Source organism: Salvia hispanica, chromosome 3, assembly GCF_029641045.1.
Source record: "Salvia hispanica isolate PSC_SH4W2 chromosome 3, Shi_PSC_v1, whole genome shotgun sequence".
Lineage (NCBI taxonomy): Eukaryota > Viridiplantae > Streptophyta > Magnoliopsida > Lamiales > Lamiaceae > Salvia > Salvia hispanica.
In genome coordinates this window covers 39,466,815-39,486,848 of record NC_142694.1, presented here as the reverse complement: position 1 = coordinate 39,486,848, position 20,034 = coordinate 39,466,815, and the positions used below count along the sequence as shown (strand labels likewise).

The 20,034-nt window shown below is 38.0% G+C and overlaps 1 long non-coding RNA gene and 2 pseudogenes across 3 annotated transcripts; 1 reads left to right on the top strand and 2 right to left on the bottom strand.

Annotated features, from left to right (window-relative positions):
* The first annotated feature begins 9,634 nt into the window (after positions 1 to 9,634).
* Positions 9,635 to 11,224, top strand: LOC125200083 (uncharacterized). Its single transcript, XR_007172663.2, has 2 exons — positions 9,635 to 10,277; positions 10,446 to 11,224. It is a non-coding gene; the product is annotated as an uncharacterized LOC125200083 (long non-coding RNA).
* Positions 11,225 to 12,319: 1,095 nt separating this feature from the next.
* Positions 12,320 to 17,220, bottom strand: LOC125214980 (putative late blight resistance protein homolog R1B-16; annotated as a pseudogene). Its single transcript, XR_016137320.1, has 4 exons — positions 17,147 to 17,220; positions 16,911 to 16,970; positions 12,926 to 15,505; positions 12,320 to 12,578 (listed from the first exon to the last, which is right to left on the bottom strand). The product of XR_016137320.1 is annotated as a putative late blight resistance protein homolog R1B-16 (transcript).
* On the bottom strand, positions 16,140 to 19,866 carry LOC148930751 (putative late blight resistance protein homolog R1B-16; annotated as a pseudogene). Its single transcript, XR_016137321.1, has 2 exons — positions 17,147 to 19,866; positions 16,140 to 16,970 (listed from the first exon to the last, which is right to left on the bottom strand). The product of XR_016137321.1 is annotated as a putative late blight resistance protein homolog R1B-16 (transcript).
* Positions 19,867 to 20,034: the final 168 nt, after the last annotated feature.

Here is a 20,034-nt window from a genome sequence, read left to right as displayed (position 1 = left end):
AATAAGATATTAATTAATTAAGTCCATAGCAGACATTAATTAATTAATGGACATTTATATCTTAAGCGCGGGAAATAAATAATAAAAGTGGAAACCCGGATTACTTGTAATTTCGGATTTGGATGGGGAGAGTTCAATATTACTTCTGTAGTGGCTGCTCGTAATATTCCAATATAAGCTTGTATTAAATTGTGGGTTCAATTTAATTAGTAAAAAGCTAATTGGGCGAGCCCATATCCAAAACCTTCCATAGATCCCTGTCTGGGCCCAAAAGGAACTTAATATAAATAGGAGAATAAAGGAGACAGAATAATCACAATTTCATTATTTGTAATTTTCGAAAATTTCAGCTTCCCAGCTGTAGGAATTTTCGAATTCTACTCCTTTTCCCAAAAGGATTTCTTCTGTCTTCTTTATTCGAGTCCTAGTATTTTGATGAGATCAGCCCACCCTGATATCGAGATACAGTTCGGGAACCAGTCAGAAGATCCGTGGTCTAGTATTGAAGATCATCACGTGGAGAAGGCGCGAGCAATCGACGATTCTTTGGAGAATCAAATCGGTAACTCTAAACCGTAGAATTCATGTTTTAGGGTCTACTTTCTATAAGCATGAATTATTTGCGTTCTAGCATGCAATTATCTGTTTAACATGTGAATTGATTAATCGCATAATCGGTCAAATAGATCCTACGTCTGATTTATTTGTTTTGTACAAGTCTTCCGCTGTGCAAGGGGCACCAAACCCCAACAATTGGTATCAGAGCCAATTTTTGGCTCTGATTATGTGGATTAATTTCATGTTATGTGAATTGCTTGAATGCATGTCTATATTCGTCGTGGTTTTGTCTAACGATGAATTATGTATGCTACGTGAATTAATTATGTTAATGAATTGATGAGTAATTAATTCAAGATACGTAATGGTTAAACCTATGTAATGGTTACGTTGACTTCAACACATATGGTATCATTACTTGATCAATTATATTTGCCTTACGTGAATTTGAATTCCAAGTCGGCAAATCAAGAATTGTTGCGATTGCGACATCAAGAATCCGTCGCACCGCAGCCACGGCTGCGGAGAATTGCTGCGGAGATCACCGGGCAGCAGCGCCGGCGGCTGCAGAGACGACGTCGCACAAGCGACGACGCAGCAGCAGCGCCAGAGGCGTCGCAACAGTGAACAGCAACACCGGAGCAGCTGCGACACGGCGGCAGCGACGTCGGAGATGTCGCAGCAGCAGCAACGGTGGTTTCACGAGGCAGCAGCACCGCTGACGCCGGAGACGCGACAGCAGCTCCAGCGGAGCGACGTCGACGCAGCAGCGTCGGAGACGTCAGGCTCGGTGGATGCGTGAGACGGAGAGGGAAGGCTAGCTTGATGCAGGCGGCGATGGCGGTCTGAGTGGGAGCCCTTCGTGGGCAGTTCCCGGGCTCGAAAGACAGCGACCTTCGTGAGCAGCCGGCGTCGGAGAAGTCAGGCTGGCCAAGCTGCATCGGCAGCTCAAGCTCTCGAGCTTGACAGTTTGCGTGAAGCATAACAGCGGCTGTGATTCGAGTGGGAGCTCTTCGCGGGCAGTTTCCCGGCCTCGAGTTCGACGTCGCATTACCTCGTCTCGTGACTTCGCTTTCCAAAATTGATTAGGATTTCCATATCTTTGGATTCAATTTTGGAAATTATTCAAGATTAATTTGGAAATAAGATTTGAATATATCTTGTGGATTTTATATTTATTATATAAGATTTGATTTTGTATTAAATCATGGATTAATTATAGATTTTATCCTTATTTTAAGGAATTGTAGGGATTTAATTCCTAGACGAAAATCCTAGTTAAATTAGGATAATGACAATCTAATATTTATCTATATCCTAAGGATTAATGTGGATTTATCCCTAGACAAATCCTAGTTGGATTTAGATAATGATAATATTATACTTTTTTCTTATCTAAGAATTTATATGAATTTATTCATAGATAAATTCTAGATGGATTTGGATAGGAATGGTATAATATTTTATTCTCATTTTATAGATTTATATGGATTTGTTCCTAGATAAATCTTGGATAGATTTGAATAATTATAATATAATATTATTTAATTCTATGGATTTATATGGATTTACTCCAAGTTAAATCCTAGATGGATTAGGATTAATATTAATATTGATTTATTTTATCCTATGGATTTGAATAGATTTAATTCTATTAAGACAAATCTTAGATGGATTAAAATAAGCATTAATCCAAGTTGTCCTTATCTTTTGGATTTATATCCTAGATAGATTAGGATATTGATAATATATAAGAAAATCCTTATTTAATTGGATTTAGATAAATTTATTTATCTAAGAAATCCTAAGAAATGTTTGATATATTCTGGATGTCTATTCTAAATAGAATCAAGATTTGTATGAATCTTGGTTGATTGGATTTTATTTATCTTAAGGATTATGATGGAAGTGTTTCTATCTAGTAATATCCTAGTACGATTTAAATAATGATAATCCTAGATCAACGTTATCTTGAATTGTAGGATTTGATTTTATCGAAATAAAATCTGGAATAATCCTAAATGGATTTAGATAGTTAACTCTATCTTGATAAATCTTATCAGTAATTGGATAATTATGATCCAATATAAAACTTAATTATTTAATTGATTCTCCCTTGACTAGATTAAATAATTGTCGATAATTATCCTGTGTTTAAATGCCATGCATTAAATGGATTTATCTGTTTATTTGGTGTTTATCTATTTTAAGTGGATTATCTGTTTTATCTGCTTATGTGATAATTATGCAAAAACCATATAAAAATATCTAAGTGATGATTACAACAAGTGCGTTGTATATGGTCTCCATCGGTTGGACTGTAAAATTTTGTGAAGCTGATTTTCTAATATTATCGCCACCTACAGAGTAGGGACAATAATCCTACGAAAACAGTAAGTTCATAAGGGCAGACTTCTCACATAATAAATAGAATGAACTAGAAAGTGGTTCCCAATATTATTGCCACCTGCAGAGTGGGGACAATAATCCTAAGGAACTGCGAGTTTCAGGGTTCAATCAGAATTTATGAGATAGCTTGATTTTGTTATCAACACATGAACATTGTTATGGGAGTGTGTTGTAGAAATAAAATTCTGTAATGCTAAATCTGATGGTCGCGCTTAGGCAGCATTAGGCGTGTCAACCTCCAGAGGAGGAAGCTATTGATGCGTTGGTGTTGTGACCAGTAAAATTGTCAAAATTTTAATGCGTATTAACCTCCAGAGGAGGATACAATTTATTAATTTTGCAGTTGTAAGATACATAATTGTTTTGTGGTTATTTGTGATTATGTATTGAGCATGAGTATGTGATAATAAGTTTATTTGCCAAATCTTCATTATGTCTTTTAATATTTGTCTGCGATCCTTATAGAAAGTAAACTCGAATGCCTAAATTATGTAGACCGAAAACGAAAGTGGATAAGATTCTCATAGCTGAAAGCTTGAAGTTTATACTCAAATGATTCATGTCCTCCATTTCCTCGACATAATTCCACGAAGAATGTTCAAGAATGCATTATGCATGTACTTGACAAACTCTTTGAGGAATAAGGTCAAGCTATTTTCCTTTAAGTAGCTCGACAAGTCTTGGTTAATGACAATGAAAGATGGATATCAATAGAATCTGTCAAGATGATTCGATTGGAATATCCTAAAGTGACAGAATGTTTTGAGGATCTTTTGATCACTTAAATAGTTTCTGACACAAGTCATCGCCTAAAGTAACAAGAAATGACTATAAGAAGGTTTAACTGAAAAGTAGAAAATCTTCAGAATAATAGTCTTTGTGTTACTATTAGAGGAAAGTAACATGATAGATGACGAATTCATAAAGGCTGCATTTTTCTTAAGTCCTAGTTCATTTGAACAAAAGACTAGATATGGAAATGGGAGAGCCTGGATTGTCATCAATGTTTGTTTAAAGCGAGAAAAGATGCTTTGTGAGTTGGATTGACCTATTTTATAGAAGGACAATGACTTACATGACAATGCAACTTCTAAATAAGAGATCTTGATCCAGTTAGGTTTTTGTTGCAGTGGGAGCTATTAATGCTCAACTATTGTTTTATGGTTGATGCTTAAGGCATCATAGTATTAAAATAATATAATTGCGACAAGGTTGAGTATTCAACAACACATCAACTTCTTAATCATTGAATGATAAAGTATTTATTGCTCTTAGTCTTAAGGCCAAGAAAATACTTAGAAATTGTTCGAACTGATCTAGACTATCAAGATTTTAACATTTCGTTAAATAGCTTGACAGTTGAGAAAGTCTGTTTAATGCACTTTGAGTTAGAATCATTTGATTTTTCAAGAGATTCAGAATACTTATAGAAGTGCAACATAGAAAGACTAGCAAGTCTTAATGGTTTACACCATAAGGAGACGAGCAAAGGGTTATGATCAGTAGTGGGAGTCTAATCTCCATTAACGAATCCAAGCATTCATCTAATGAATGGGATAGTTATGTAAGAAGGAATCAAAGTCTTTCTAAGACAAGTTTGATTAAGTGATGAGTTGTACTCATTAAAATCTTATCATTGATGGGATAAACATTAAAGAAACTACCAACATCAGTACCTTCTACAAAACACGAGTTGTGGACTAGAGCGTCTCTAGTCTAGCACATCTCAAGGTGGAATGTTGTTCCAACACGTGTTGGAAAAGTGTCCAAGAAATTGGAGTTGAGTACTGAGGCATGTTTTAAGGTTTGTCCCAAATGATGTAAGGTTATAAGTTCTGTAATCTTCAAAGATATAATTCTTGTATGAAGATCAAGAGATGAACTACAAGCCTAACAGCGTGATAACTCTCAAAATAAAGAGAGAGATATCGGATTTTCCACATTACCAAGAAGTCATACCATTAGAAACTTTTGCACTAATAAAATCAACTTCAGTACCTAAGATTGTAAGAACCATATCGTAGTGGGAGCGTTCCACTGGAACACAACAAGTTCATGGGTCTAAGAGTGTCGTAAGACTCAGTCTTAGATCAACTTGAACATAATCCCTTTAACTACAATGTAGTATTGGTTCATTTGGATATTCATCTTTGAAAAGGTGATAGATTTCAAACTACAATCTAAGATAGACAACATGTTTTACAAGACTTGCAAAACTACCTATAGGCTGTGTCAGTCAGTGGGAGCTAGTATATTTGCAAGTGTAAATATGGATCTTAAATGGCTAGACAATGACAATGGGTTATGCCCAAAGAGAATTATCTTCTCGTTATCGTTGTGCCAGGATTTATTCGATCATATTGTCTATTAGAACTTACATAAAATTAGAATGTATGTATTATGATTGTCAAGACAGCCTTCTATAAATAGAAGTTTTGAGGAAATCATTTACTAGAACATTTTAATAGGATATGTAATTAAGGGAAAGAAACGCATGATTGGAAGCTTATATAGACCTTCGTGGTCTTAGCCAAGCATCTAAATCAGAGTATATGTGTTTTTATCAAAATTGTCAAATATTTGGAATTTGACTTTTGCCCATGGCAGTGCTGTAAGCACAAAGAAGTTGAAAGTGCATTACATATGGTATTAATGGTACTCTACGATGATGAAATCTACAAAAGTTGCAAACAACTAAGATTGGCATCTGGCGTAGGAAACTGGTTGTCTACCCAGTTTGAGATAAATGATTTAAGAGAAACTAATTACATTCTTAGCATCTAAGTCCTTTTAAGATGCTAGAAAGAATGTTGAGATTCTCTTAGGAATCCTATATCTACACATTGCTTGGAACATTTAAGCATTAGAAATTCCATGAAAAGGTTTATACCTCTCAAGATGGAATTGTCTTGTCTCTAGTCAAGTCAAGTGTCGTTTGACGCTTAGTGAGATCAAGAATTATGAGACTAGTTTCGGAGATAGTTGTCTCATATATGCTATAATGTGTACTAAGTTTGATATTAGTTGTGCTTATGCATAGCAAGTATATATCATATTAACCATGGCAAAGGATTTTGATTGAGGTAATGAATATACCCTAGTGCTTGAGAAAGACTAATAACTATATTCTAGTTTACCAGTCATTCATGTAATATCCTTGGGGTTACACTGTCTTAGTTTTATTACTAAACAGTGATCGAGTAAGTTATCCTCTGAATATGTGTTTACCTTAGGAATATCTTCCTAATAGCTTTAATCGTAAGTTTGAGTATGCCTATGAGTATTACATTTGGAGTATGACTCTATTGAAGGCTAACTCAAGGGACACACGAGTTTATTAAGCTAAGCAATCACATATGGGGATGAAATTAATTAAAGATCAAGTACGCAGCAAAGACATTATGGTGAAAAAGATATTATCAGAGAACAACCAAGCAGATTTTTCTTTCACTTGGTGAAATGAATGGTAGTTCGATATATCTAAAATCAATACCTGCTTTGTGTATAAGTGGGAGAGTTTTTGGCAGTGGGTATACTCGAAAGCATGTTTTGAGTATAAGTGGGAGATTGTTAGGTTTGGTATACTGAAAAGCATGTTTCGAGCAAGTTTCGCTCGAATAGAATCTTGCTTGTATACGTAAAACTCTATAATCCACTTTTAACCTGATTCAGTATTATTCGAGCAGTCTCGCACGAATAGAATCACTATTATTATTACATTGTGTTTGCTTGTGCATTTATAAGATGTTTTACAAACATTTAAATGCATAAGAAGTAAACAAAGTCTAAGTCTTTTGCTTAGTAGACCGGTTGTGGGCGTCGTCCACTTTAAGGTAACACGGTCAGATCTATGCAATGCTTTGCAAAAGAAAAAGAAGAATTTCACAACCTAGATAGGCTTTGGCTACCTATCGTGAAAGGTTGCAATGTCAGTCCGCATATTTCTAAGCCTTACTGAAATAATTTGACATTGGTGTGGTATAGCACTGAACGGATCTAACAGCAAGACGTGTCTTTATGCTATCTACTGAAAGACTAGGTCTTGATAAAATATTATTTCTTAATCTACATATGTTAGCATTGAGCATACGGTATTGATTATGCACTACTTTGACTTATCAAATGGTGCGGGTTTTTCGCAACCCAATAATCCTGATATACTGGGTAGTGGTGATTAATATCTAGCGGTGCTAGGATTGCTATTATGTTGAAACGTGCACGAGGTGAGTCTCGTTTGATAATGTCCTCAAGAGGAGCTCGAACAAGGTTTTATTATTCGGAAAACTGGCCAGTTGGAGTTTTATTACTCTATGAATAATAAATAAATGATTCTTGCTAAGTCCACTCTTGGAATTAATAAGATATTAATTAATTAAGTCCATAGCAGACATTAATTAATTAATGGACATTTATATCTTAAGCGCGGGAAATAAATAATAAAAGTGGAAACCCGGATTACTTGTAATTTCGGATTTGGATGGGGAGAGTTCAATATTACTTCTGTAGTGGCTGCTCGTAATATTCCAATATAAGCTTGTATTAAATTGTGGGTTCAATTTAATTAGTAAAAAGCTAATTGGGCGAGCCCATATCCAAAACCTTCCATAGATCCCTGTCTGGGCCCAAAAGGAACTTAATATAAATAGGAGAATAAAGGAGACAGAATAATCACAATTTCATTATTTGTAATTTTCGAAAATTTCAGCTTCCCAGCTGTAGGAATTTTCGAATTCTACTCCTTTTCCCAAAAGGATTTCTTCTGTCTTCTTTATTCGAGTCCTAGTATTTTGATGAGATCAGCCCACCCTGATATCGAGATACAGTTCGGGAACCAGTCAGAAGATCCGTGGTCTAGTATTGAAGATCATCACGTGGAGAAGGCGCGAGCAATCGACGATTCTTTGGAGAATCAAATCGGTAACTCTAAACCGTAGAATTCATGTTTTAGGGTCTACTTTCTATAAGCATGAATTATTTGCGTTCTAGCATGCAATTATCTGTTTAACATGTGAATTGATTAATCGCATAATCGGTCAAATAGATCCTACGTCTGATTTATTTGTTTTGTACAAGTCTTCCGCTGTGCAAGGGGCACCAAACCCCAACAGTTGGATCATAACACTGTAGCCTTTTTGATTTTTTCCATAGCCAAGGAAGACACATTTGAGGGCACAGGGATCAAATTTGGAGCGTTCGTGCTTCGGTATGTGAACAAAGACAGAACAACCGAACACCCTAGGCTCAAGGGATAAGGAGGATGGGATTTCAAAGTGGTTGGAAAAAGTATCCATAGGTGTTTTAAAGTTAAGGATTCCAGTGGGTAGACGATTCATAAGGTATACTGCGGTGGCTATAGCCTCGGGCCAAAAAGAGTTTGGTACTTTAGATTCAATTAGGAGGGCTCGGGTAATCTCAAGGATATATCGGTTCTTTCTTTCGGCTACCCCATTTTGTTCTGGAGTGTAAGCACACGAGGTTTGATGGACTAACCCCTTTTTTCTAAAAAATTCTTGCATATTTTTATTGATAAACTCCCCCCCATTGTCAGATCTAAGAATTTGGATGCTATGATTATACTGAGTTTGAATTAGTTCGTAGAAATCAACGAATTTATCAAAAACTTCATGCTTATTTTTCAAAAAATAGATCCAAGTCATGCGAGAGTAGTCATCAATAAAAAGCACAAAGTATCGAAAACCTTGACCCCCAGTGACGGGAGCTGGGCCCCAAACATCAGAATGTACTAAAGCAAAAGGAGATTTCATTATCGTATTGTTCAACTTGAAAGAATGTCTATGGTTTTTGGCCAAAACACAAGTATCACAATGAAAAGATTTTATAGAAGTAACTAATTCAGGAAAAAGTTAGCGAAAATATCCTAAAGATGGGTGCCCTAACCGACGATGCCAAAGCCAAGCCTGTCTGTCAGTCGGTCCGGGAGTCAGCATCATCGCAACACTCTGTTGGGCTATCTCATCCACATAGTACAGCCCGCATCGCTCAGTGCCACGCCCAACTATCGTCCCCGTCCTGATATCCTGTAACATGCAAAATTGAGATTGCATTAGTAATTTACAGTTAAACTCTTTAGTCACATGACTAATGGATAAAAGCTTATGTGATAAAGATGGGACATAAAGACAATTTGAGAGGCATAGAGTGGGCGAAATGTGTATTGTGCCCGCCCCCATAACTTGTGCTAGGTCCCCACTGGCAGTTTGGACATAGGACTTTTTGGAATTGGAGATAGATACAAAATCTGAGGCTTCAAACGAAATTGTATCTGTTGCCCCACAGTCAAAAATCCAGTGAGGATCTTTTGGGCCCGATATGGATGTAGAGGAACAGGCTAAGGCGTCAAAGGAGTTCTGACAGGGTATGGAGGGCTGATAGTGGGCAATATCGGAAGGTCGGGGTGTAATTTGCAAGGTTTTTGCAAAATGGGGTGCATTCTGAAATATTATGGTAGTGTGGGGTGGTTTTTGGGTGTTTTGTATCGGTTGGGGGTTAGTTTGATATTTAGGAGAATTTTGGGGTAGAATCTGAGAGGCTAATATGGGTTGGGGTCGATTTCGAATTTTTAGGTTTTGGTGGGGGTGAGTTTGTGGTTTCTGAATAATTGGAGTATTTAAGGGTTCTTTAGAAACCCTAGCCGCCTCCGCCTCTTTTCCTTCACCTGTGGGAACCCTAGCGTTTCCTTCCGCCGCTTCTTTCCCGCTATCACTGCCGGCGAGATTTCCGATTGAAGATACTATACCTTCTGACCATGTCCTTGCAACGGAGACCGATGCAATTTTAGGTTTCTCCTCTGTTCGAATCTCCCCGCTGCTGTTGTTGCCGCCGCTGTCGCCCACCGAGTTTTCGGTGTAGGTGGCGCGGTCGAGAGCGATAGTTGCTGAGGCTCTTCCGCCTCCACCGCCTCCGCCGTTTCGGTTTGCATTCCGGGCCTGCCTCGCTTTCTTCATCTCTTCCCACCACTCCGGGAACCCGTGGATGTGAAAACATGTCTCCTTGGTGTGTTTCTTCCCTCCACAATGGCTACACACTAATTTGCTCTTGTCTTCTTCACGTCGGTGGCTCGGATTCCTCGGACGTTGGTGGTTTTGCGATGTTGGTGCTCGATTTCTGTCAAATACGGCGAGTCCCATTCCGATTCCAGATTGTTTGGTTTCTGGATTGAGAAGCTTCTCATTGACGGATTCCCGTCTAACTAGTCTGTATGCTTTCCTTGTTGTCGGGATTGGATCCATATTCAGGATCTCTCTCTTGATTTTCCCATATCTGTGGTCATCTAATGCCCATACAAACTGGTATAATCTGTGCCTCTGCGTGTTCTGATTATATTTCTCGATGCTGGATGGAGTGTCCATCGGGTTTGGGTCCCTGGTGTCGATCGAAATCCAGAGATCTTGGAGCTTTTGCCATAGACTCTCTAGTGATAAATCTCCTTGTTTGATGCTGTATGCTTGTCTGTGCAGGTCTGAGATCTGGAATTGGTCGGCGCCGCTTCCGTACGTTGTGGCCAGACTATCCCACAAGTCGTAGGCCGTTTCGTATTGGGAGACCTCATTGACGAGGCTGGCGTCGATGTTGTTTATGATCCAGTTGAAACAGCAATCGTCCCGCTGCTGCCATCGATTGTAGTTTGGGTCAGTCGGTGGGAGAGGATCTGTAACTCCGGTTATGTGAGATGCCAGACCTTTCCCACGGGTTCCCCTTCTCATCAGTTTCGCCCACAAGGGATAGTTATCCCCATTGAGTTTTTCTGCCAGGCGCACCTCGCCTAGTGATTCAACCGATGAAGGCTGTTGGTTTGGGTTTTTCTGAGACATACTCAGTCTCATGAATTCAGCGAATTGTTTGGCTGAAAGGGTTATCGGTTGGTTGTTCTTTGGAGGGTTATCAGATTCAGAATCTGACATTGTCGCTAGTTGTGTTTTGCAGGTTTCAAAAGGTCGGGGAAGGTACTCGAGACTGTGATGATATTTTTCTGAGTCTCAAGCCGGAATAAACCTGCTCTGATACCATCTTAAAGATGGTAATCGAGAGAGGCGAAATTCTTAGAATAAGGCATAGTTTAGAGTTTTGGGAGTAGAAGATGTTTTGTATTTCTCTGATATATTTTACAATGTAATTCCTCACCTCATTATATAGGTGTGAATATGAGCTAAGTATGGAAACACAATTAATTGTAATCAATCTATTCTAGGATAATATGTAATTGAATCAATCCTAGTCAATCAATTATTCTCTGCAATCAATCTTCAATCTTCTCTCCATTTGATATGTTTTGACAACGAACAAATCAAAATTGTATTCCAGCTGATTTTTAAAATTATAATAGACCAAAAATTGACTAAATTTTTATATATTTCCTATCAGTTTGCCATTATATCCCTTCTAAAAAGTCAAGGACTATATGACGAACAAACATGGGTACTTAACACCCGAACCTAAATTTTGTCTATAACCAAAAAGAGATTTCATCTAAGAAATTAAAAAAAAAAAAAAAAGATCATTTGGGTTGAGGTCCAGTCGTACTGTTTGCGTGAAACGTCGTGGTTTGCAGCTATTCGAAACAACATTATTGTCTTTATCGTACAATCACTACAACTAGCTAGACTATCCGGCAGGCCTCATATGATTTGATATCACAAGAGTTTATCAATTGTGAGAAATCTTAAGAGCATCCACAATGGCGGCTAGCCGATTCGCGTCGCTAGCCGGTCGGCTAGCCGAACCATTGCGATAGTCCAGCCGAAAATCGGCGAAAAAATCGGCATGGGCTAGCCGATGCGCTGGCCGCCATTGTGGCGTGCCGATCGGCCAGCGATCGGCTAGCGCTATTTTTTAATTTTTTTTTTTTAATTTTTGAAAAACTAACATTTTTTAATGTATTTTTTTAATAAATTAGTGAGGAGTAGAGTGGGGCGGTGGCTCGTGTGTGGAAGCCCAGATTTTTTTTTATTATATAATTTTTTTGATTTTTAGTTAATGCACTTTTTTTTATTTAAATAAAATTAACGAATTTTTCCCGTATATGTGTCGTAAATTTAATTCCGTAATTTTAATTTTGTAAATGTTGTATTTTTTGAATTATTTGTATTGCGGCTGGCCTATGGCTGGCCTAAATCTGATGTGGCAGGTGGATTTTTAGTGTTGCTGACGTGGCAAGGGGAGAGAGTGGGTGGCCTATGACTGGCCTATTGCCATTGTGGATGCTCTAAACACATGGTGTCACGTTTTAAGTTCAGGGAAAATCTGAATTCGCCATAGTTAATAATATTAGCGAGTAAAAAATCATAATGACCATGCTCAAGCAATATCAACAGGATGTCAACACGACTGTCAATCAATAAATTGGAGATTTGAATCACTTAGTATATATTTGAAGAAAACAGAGCAAGGAATATACAAAGATGCCAAATTTAAAACAAAGGATACAAAATCACAAAAACCAACTGCTTACTAAATTTGCATCCTTCTTCACATGTCCCAATAGTTACAAATATCAACAGGAATAGCAACATTGGTACAATCACATATCTACCAAGAGTGACAACCATGAGAGGTTTAGCAGCATATTGCAAGCGATGTAAGAGCAGCATCAGCTGAAAAAGATGAGAAGTTCGCTATCAAATCAAGGGGAAAAACTACATAGTAATACATACCTAGACAATACCAAACCCAAATCTAACAAGCATAAACATGGATCGCCTTTTATTACTCTGCATATGTTTTAGGTCAAACCAAGAGTGATTCTTGTGTGTGGCTGAAACTATTCAAGCTGCAGATTCGTTACACCATACAGAAGACACACAGTTTAATAACCACAAGGCGTAATCAAGGATGTATACCAAAGATTTTAAGCTCAAAACGAATATTAAGGATTAGATTGTGTTGTATATGAAAAAAATGGAGCATACTTTTTTAATTGCTTATAGTTTAGCATTTGTACCTTTTGGCTTCTAATATCGTATTAGCACTTTGAGGTCGTAGTTGCCGTACTCCTCTTGCTGAACCTTCTTAATTTTTCGCGCTGAGGCCATGACAGAAGAACTACATTCATGTACTAAAATTGTTTGGAGGGTTGGGATATCTCCAATATCACAGGGGATTTCCTCTAACACCTTACATCTGATCACATGCAGCACCTGGAGTTTAGGGAAGTTGGTCTCGTTGGCTCTCCAACGCACTATATTTAAGGAAATGATGCTCAGAAACTGCAGTGAGCGGAATTCATCTCCTTCTGCCATCTCCCACTCTTCTTCCTCTGCCTCTCCCTCTCTTTCAAACATACAAGACCTTATTTTGAGCACTTCCAGATTCGGTAGTGCACAAAGAGTTGTCAAGAAACTCTGAGCTACTGCACATCCAATTACAACTATCTTTCTAATATTACATGGAAATATGAGTTTGTGCAGAAAACGACAAGCATCTTTCTTACTGTTGGTATAGCATCTTAAAATTTCGAGTTTGTGAAGATGGCTAAGATCAACTTCACTGTACGGTGAATCCTTGAAAGTGATTCCTAAGCTAATGATATTTGGGATGGAATCAAAGAAACCATTCCTAATCATTAAAGGAGTTATCCATAGAAAGAATATCTTATGCAGTTTCTTATGAACATATTTAAACCTGTATTCTTCCCCAATTTTAAATAACGCTACCAACTTGAGACGTCTTAATTCAGACATCTCCCATATCTCAGAAGGCAAACTAAGCATCATTCCATGCCTACAAATCAAGGTTTGCAGATTCCACAATCTTGATATTCCAATAGGTAAACTGAAGTGCAGGAGAAAGCTAAGTAGCGTAGGTTGACAAGTTGAAGTATTTCTTCTGGGAACTCTTTGTATTCGATTCCCGTTACATCTAGCACCCTAACCATTCTTAACATGGAAAACACAGGAGACGCAATCTTCTTCCCAGTGCATATAAAAGATCGAGCAAGGGACATAGTTTGTGGTGAAGCACACACATCTTCTATCTCAGAAGACGAGTGAACACTTACACGATGCATGGAATCCTTGAGGTTTAAAAACCTTTCCTCGTTAGCCTTCCTTAAGCATAGATCCCTCAAAAGATCATGAATAAAGTAACTCACCGGTTTCCCATTGTACTTTTTTCGTCTAACCAAAAGTAGATTCCTCTCCACCAGAGCTTTTAAGTAATCCTCGGCCTCTTCCTCCAAACTCTTATCTCCCTTGGATTTCACAAATCCCTCGGCTATCCACAAACTCTTAAGTCTAGATCCTCTCATAATCTTCAGGAAAAGCTCCCATATACAAGAAACATGGTTTCAAGTGAATTGGCAAGTGGTTATAACTCAAGTATAATATATTTGAGAAATGCTCGTCCGATTCAACAATTGAAGCTTTTACATCCGTTGAAACATTCTCCCAAACATCTCTTGACCTTTCAACCTTTGACAAGAGCCCTCCAATCACATGAATGGCAAGAGGAAGCCCACTGCAATCACTCCCAATCTTAGCCGCCACCCCTTGCAATTCACCAGGGCAATCCTCTTCTCCAAACGCAATGCGACACAGTAGATCCCGACTGGCAGACGTGTTCAGCGGCTGCACATGATGCAGACTCTTCGAGCCCGCAACATAAAAAGCCACATTAGACTCTCTAGTGGTGATCACAATCCGACTCCCATTACTATTGTCCGGGAAATACATCCTTATCTCATCCCAGACTTCCGTGCTCCAAATATCATCCAACACAATCATATATCTTCGCCCAAACAATCTCTTATACAATATTTCTCTCAATTCATAATCTTCACGTCCTTTCAGTTCATTGCTTACCTTTTCATCCGGGTCACGTAGGAGACTCAACATAATTTCCTTCATATTGGGAACTTGTGAAATCTCAGCCCACCCAAGATAATTTAAGTCAGAAACAGTATACGGATCTTCATAAAGTTTTCGAGCAAGGGTGGACTTACCTATACCACCCATACCTACGAGGGGTATGATCTTCATCTTCTTCTCCATATTCATGAGACGATTCTTCAACTCCAACAGATGTTCATCAACTCCCACCAAATCACTCTTAGATCTCGAGGAAGAAGCACTCTTTTCCTCCACTTCCATGAGCTTCATAGATTCAAGTTGTTGAGTTGCTTGCTGCAAATTCGATGAAGTCATCCTCTTCTCAGCCATCAAAACCAGAACAGAGTCAAGCTCTTGAGTGACTTGGTGCAGATCTGGTGTGGAAAAGGTCAAGCTCTCACTCTCTGGGTGGGAAAGCATTTGATGAACCATCTGTGACTCAATAATATCCTCTGCTTTATACACTGTATCTCTGATTTGGCTCTCAAATCTTGCTATTTGGATGTGTGAAGACTTTTCAAGAATCTGCATCAGAGATTCAGCTATTTGGAGTAGGGATTCGAGCTTTGGTTTGCAGTGATCAAAAGTCCAGCGGGTTTGCTCTGGATGAAGGGTTTGTTGTAGGATGGTGATGAGGGATTGAAGATTGTATGCCATTTTTTCTTTCAGATTTCTTGTAGCGAAAAGACAGATATCTTTGCAGAAATGAGAAAAAAAAAAAAAAAAAGACAGTTATCTGTTGAGCAGTGAGAGTAGAACACAATCAATCTATCACTAAATCACTACATAACATGTAATCCACTCAAAATGGTCTACAATACCTTAACTCAATTATTGCATGGCGATAAGAGTGATATTACTTGTGTATGAGAATGGTCCATTGCCTGAATTTCAGTTTTGTCTTGTTTCAAGGCTAATTATCAAAAAAGTTACTCTCGGTCCATCAAAAAATAGTCTCATTGATGAAGTGGAAGAGAAAGAAAAACGTGGATAAAATAGGAGAAAGGCAGATAAACAATGAGTAATAAGTGGAAATAACTTTCGACTTTTAATATGAGACTAGTTTTGGTTGACGGACGAAAAAATAGGAAAGTGAGACCATAATTTGTGGGTGGGTGACAGTTTGGATCACCTAATGCAAATCTTGCACCATAGTAGTGGAGTCATTTCGATTATGAAATTTGATTAAATTTCGATAAAGTGTATAATTTACTTTTATGCTTAAAATTGAATATTTCTATATGATATACCAAAGTAGTGGAGTCATTTTGTCATTTTGTAATAGACAAAACACCATTAGAAGGAAAGGTAAGAATCAGCAACCAAGGATGGGGAAAGGGGGCACGGTTTGAAATTATTATAGCTCATCTGTACCCTAAACATTCTTACAACTTGTCATGAACTACAAATAGAAAACTGATACTCCCTCCGTCCCACAAAGTTTGTCCCAGTTTGATCCAGCACGGATAAGAAATTGTTTGACTTTGTATTAAATGGATTGAAGAGATTGAGAGTGCATTTAATGTCTATTTTTGAAAACATTTCAATTAGGATAAACTTTATAGGGACGAAAACGGTAAAATGGGACAAACTTTATGGGACGGAGGGAGTATATTCCATGAAGAAACCAAAGAATGGAACCCAAGCCGACGATACAAGCCACATGCAAGTGAATGATATCTACAGATTACAACTTCACCTGTTGTTATCAAAGCTACTTAGGCGATAAAGTCAACATATCTTTACTAAATAACCTCATGGCAATCAGTGATGGGTGTAAGTTGTAGTAATAAGTAAGAGTGATTTGGTGTCATGGTGAAGCTAAAATCAAACTTTTTTGTCATCGAAAATTCACAAACACAAAATATAGTACTAAATTTGCATATTTTTTTTGCAAAAGGGAGAAAAAGTAGTAATACAAATCAATCCCAAAGTATAGAAACAAGCAGACACCACATCCGATAAGAATAGAATCACGAGATGTTTATGAGCATATTGCAAGCTGAAAAAGACGAACAATTTGGTATCAAATTAAGAGAAAAGACTACACTACAATACTACAATACCATATCTAAATCTTACATACATATATATGCATACCTTCTATTGCAGTGCATATGTTCAGCTCGAGCCGTGAGTGATTCTTGCGCATTGCTGAAACTATCCGAGTTGCAGAAAATGATATACCATATACAGAAGACATACAGTTTAATAATCAGAAGTCGGGATCAAGAAATTATACCAATGATGTAAGTGCAAAAGGAATATTAAGGACAAGATTGTGTGTATGAACAGATGGAGCATTCTTTTAATTGCTTGGAGTTTAGCATTTTTACCTTTTGGCTTCTAATCTTCTAAATAAACTTTGAGGTCGTAGTTGCCGTACTCCTCTTGCTGCACCTTCTGAATTTGTTGTGCTGAGGCACCTACAGAAGCCCCACATTCACGTAGGTAAATGGTTTTAAGGGTTGGGGATTTCTTCTAACTCATTGCATCTGATTACATGCAGCTCACGGAGTTTAGGGAAGTTGGTCTCATCGGCTCTCCAGCGCACTATATTTAAGGACACGAGGAACAGAAACTGCAGCGAGTGGAATTCATCTCCTTCTACGGCCTCCCACTCTTCTTCCTCTGCCTTTCCGTCTCTTTCAAAAATACAATCCCCTATTTTGAGCACTTCCAGATTCGGTAGTCCACATAGAGTTGTCAAGAAACACCGAGATACTACACATCCAAATATAGTAAACTTTCTAATACTATGTGGAAATCTGAGTTTGCTCAGAAAACGGCTACCATCTTCATCCAAGTCAGAATCACATCTTAAATTTTCGAGTTTGCGAAGATGGCTAAGATCAACTTCAATGTTGGGTGTCTTGATGTAATAGATTCCTAACTTTATGACATTTGGGAAGATCTCAAAAAAACACAGCCTAATCAGTGAAGGAGTTATCCAAACATTGTAAATTGACTGCAGCCTCTTATGGTAAATTAACTCAGACATCTCCCATATTTCAGATGGCAAATCAAGCACTATCGTTTGTCCACAAATCAAGGTTTGCAGATTCCACAATTTTGATATTCCAATAGGAAAACCCGAAGTGCAGGAGAAGGCTAAGTAACATAGGTTGACAAGTTGTAATATTTCTTCAGGGAACTCCTCGAATACCATTTCCATTACATCTAGCACCCTAACGCACCCTAACCAATCTTAATATGGAAAAGATAGGAAATTTAATCTCCATCCTAGTGCATATAAGAGATCGAGCAAGTGACATCAATTGGGGAGAAGCACGCACATCTTTCATTCCATATGATGACTGAACACTTACACGGCGCATGGAATCCTTGAGGTTTAAAAACTTTTCCTCGTTAGCCTTCCTTAAACATAGATCCCTCAAAAGATCATGGATAGAGTAACTCACTGGTTTCCCATTGTACTTTTTTCGTCTAACCAAGAGTAGATTCCTCTCCACCAGAGCTTTTAAGTAATTCTTAGCCTCTTCCTCCAAACACTTGTCTCCATTGGATTTCACAAATCCCTCAGCTATCCACAAACTCATAAGTCTAGATCCCTTAATCTCATAATCTTCTGGAAAAACTCCCATGTATAAGAAACACGATTTCAAATAAATCGGCAAGTGATTATTACTCAAGGAAAGTATATTGGAGAAATGCCCATCCGATTCAACAATTGAAGCTTTTTTACATGCTTTGAAAGATTCTCCCAAACATCTCTTGATCTTTCAACCTTTGACAAGAGCCCTCCAATCACATGAATGGCAAGAGGAAGCCCACTGCAATCACTCCCAATCTTAGCCGCCACCTCTTGCGATTCACCGAGACAATCCTCTTCTCCAAACATAATTCAACAAAGTAGATCCCGACTCACAGACTTGTTCAACAACTGCACGTGATGCATACTCTTCGATCTCACAACATAAAAAGCCACATCAGAATCCCATTATTATTATCAGGGAAATACATCCTTATCTCATCCCAGACATCCGTGCTCGATATATCATCCAACACAATTACGTATCTTCGACCAAACAACCTCTTACGCAATATTTCTCTCAACTCATAATCTCCACATCCAATTAGTTCATCGTTGACCTTTTCATTCGAGCCACGAAGAAGACTCAAAAAAAATTCCCGCGTATTGGGAACTTGTGAAATCGCAGCCCAACCACGATATTTAAAGTGTGAAACAATATATGCATCGTCATAACGATTTCGGGCAAGGGTAGACTTGCCAATCCCACCCATACCAACGATGGGGGTGATCTCCACCTTCCTCTCCATATTCGTGAGACGATCCTTCAACTGCAACAGATCTTCATCAACTCCCACCAAATAACTCTTAGATCTCGAGGAAGAAGCATTCTTTTCCTCCACTTCCACGAGCTTCACAGTTTCAAGTTGGTGAGTTGCTTGCTGCAAATCAGAAGAAGCACCACTCGATGATGAAGTCATCGTCTTCTCCGCCATCTTCACCATTGCAGAATCAAGCTCTTGAGTGACTTGCTGCAGATCTGGTGTGGAAAAGGTGAAGCTCTTGCTGTCGGTGTTGGAGTGCATTTGATGAACCATCTGTGATTCAATAATATCCTCTGCTTTAAACACTGTATCTCTGATTTGGCTCTCAAAACTTGCTATTTGGGTGTGTGAAGACTTTTCAAGAATCTGCATCAGAGATTCAGCTTTTTCGAGTAGTGATTCGAGTTGTGGTTTGTTGTGATCAAAAGTCCAGTGGGTTTGTTCAGGATGAAGGATTGTATCAAAATCTCTTGCTGTTGCTGGGATGAAGGCAAAAAAAGGGTAGATATCTTGCAGAAATGATAGATATTCTTTGCAGCAGTGAGAGTATAACACAAGGTTATCACTACCTAAGCTGTAATCCACTGAAATTGGTCCCATTGATATCCTTTGCAGCAGTAGAGTATGTTTACTCAATTATTGCAAGGCGATATGAGTACTACTACTACTTGTGTATGAAAATGTACCATAGGATTAAACAGTTTCATCATTTTTCAGACTATCGAAAAAATTATAGTAGTAGTATTTGTTGGTAATTATTGCATGACAAATTATTTTATGAAATAATTACCGATGTCATCAATTTATGAATAAAATAACATTATTTGATTAAAAAACTTTAGCATTGCAAGTATTAACGTAGGTGAGTTATATTTGTCAAAAATTATCGAAAAAATTATAGAATCCG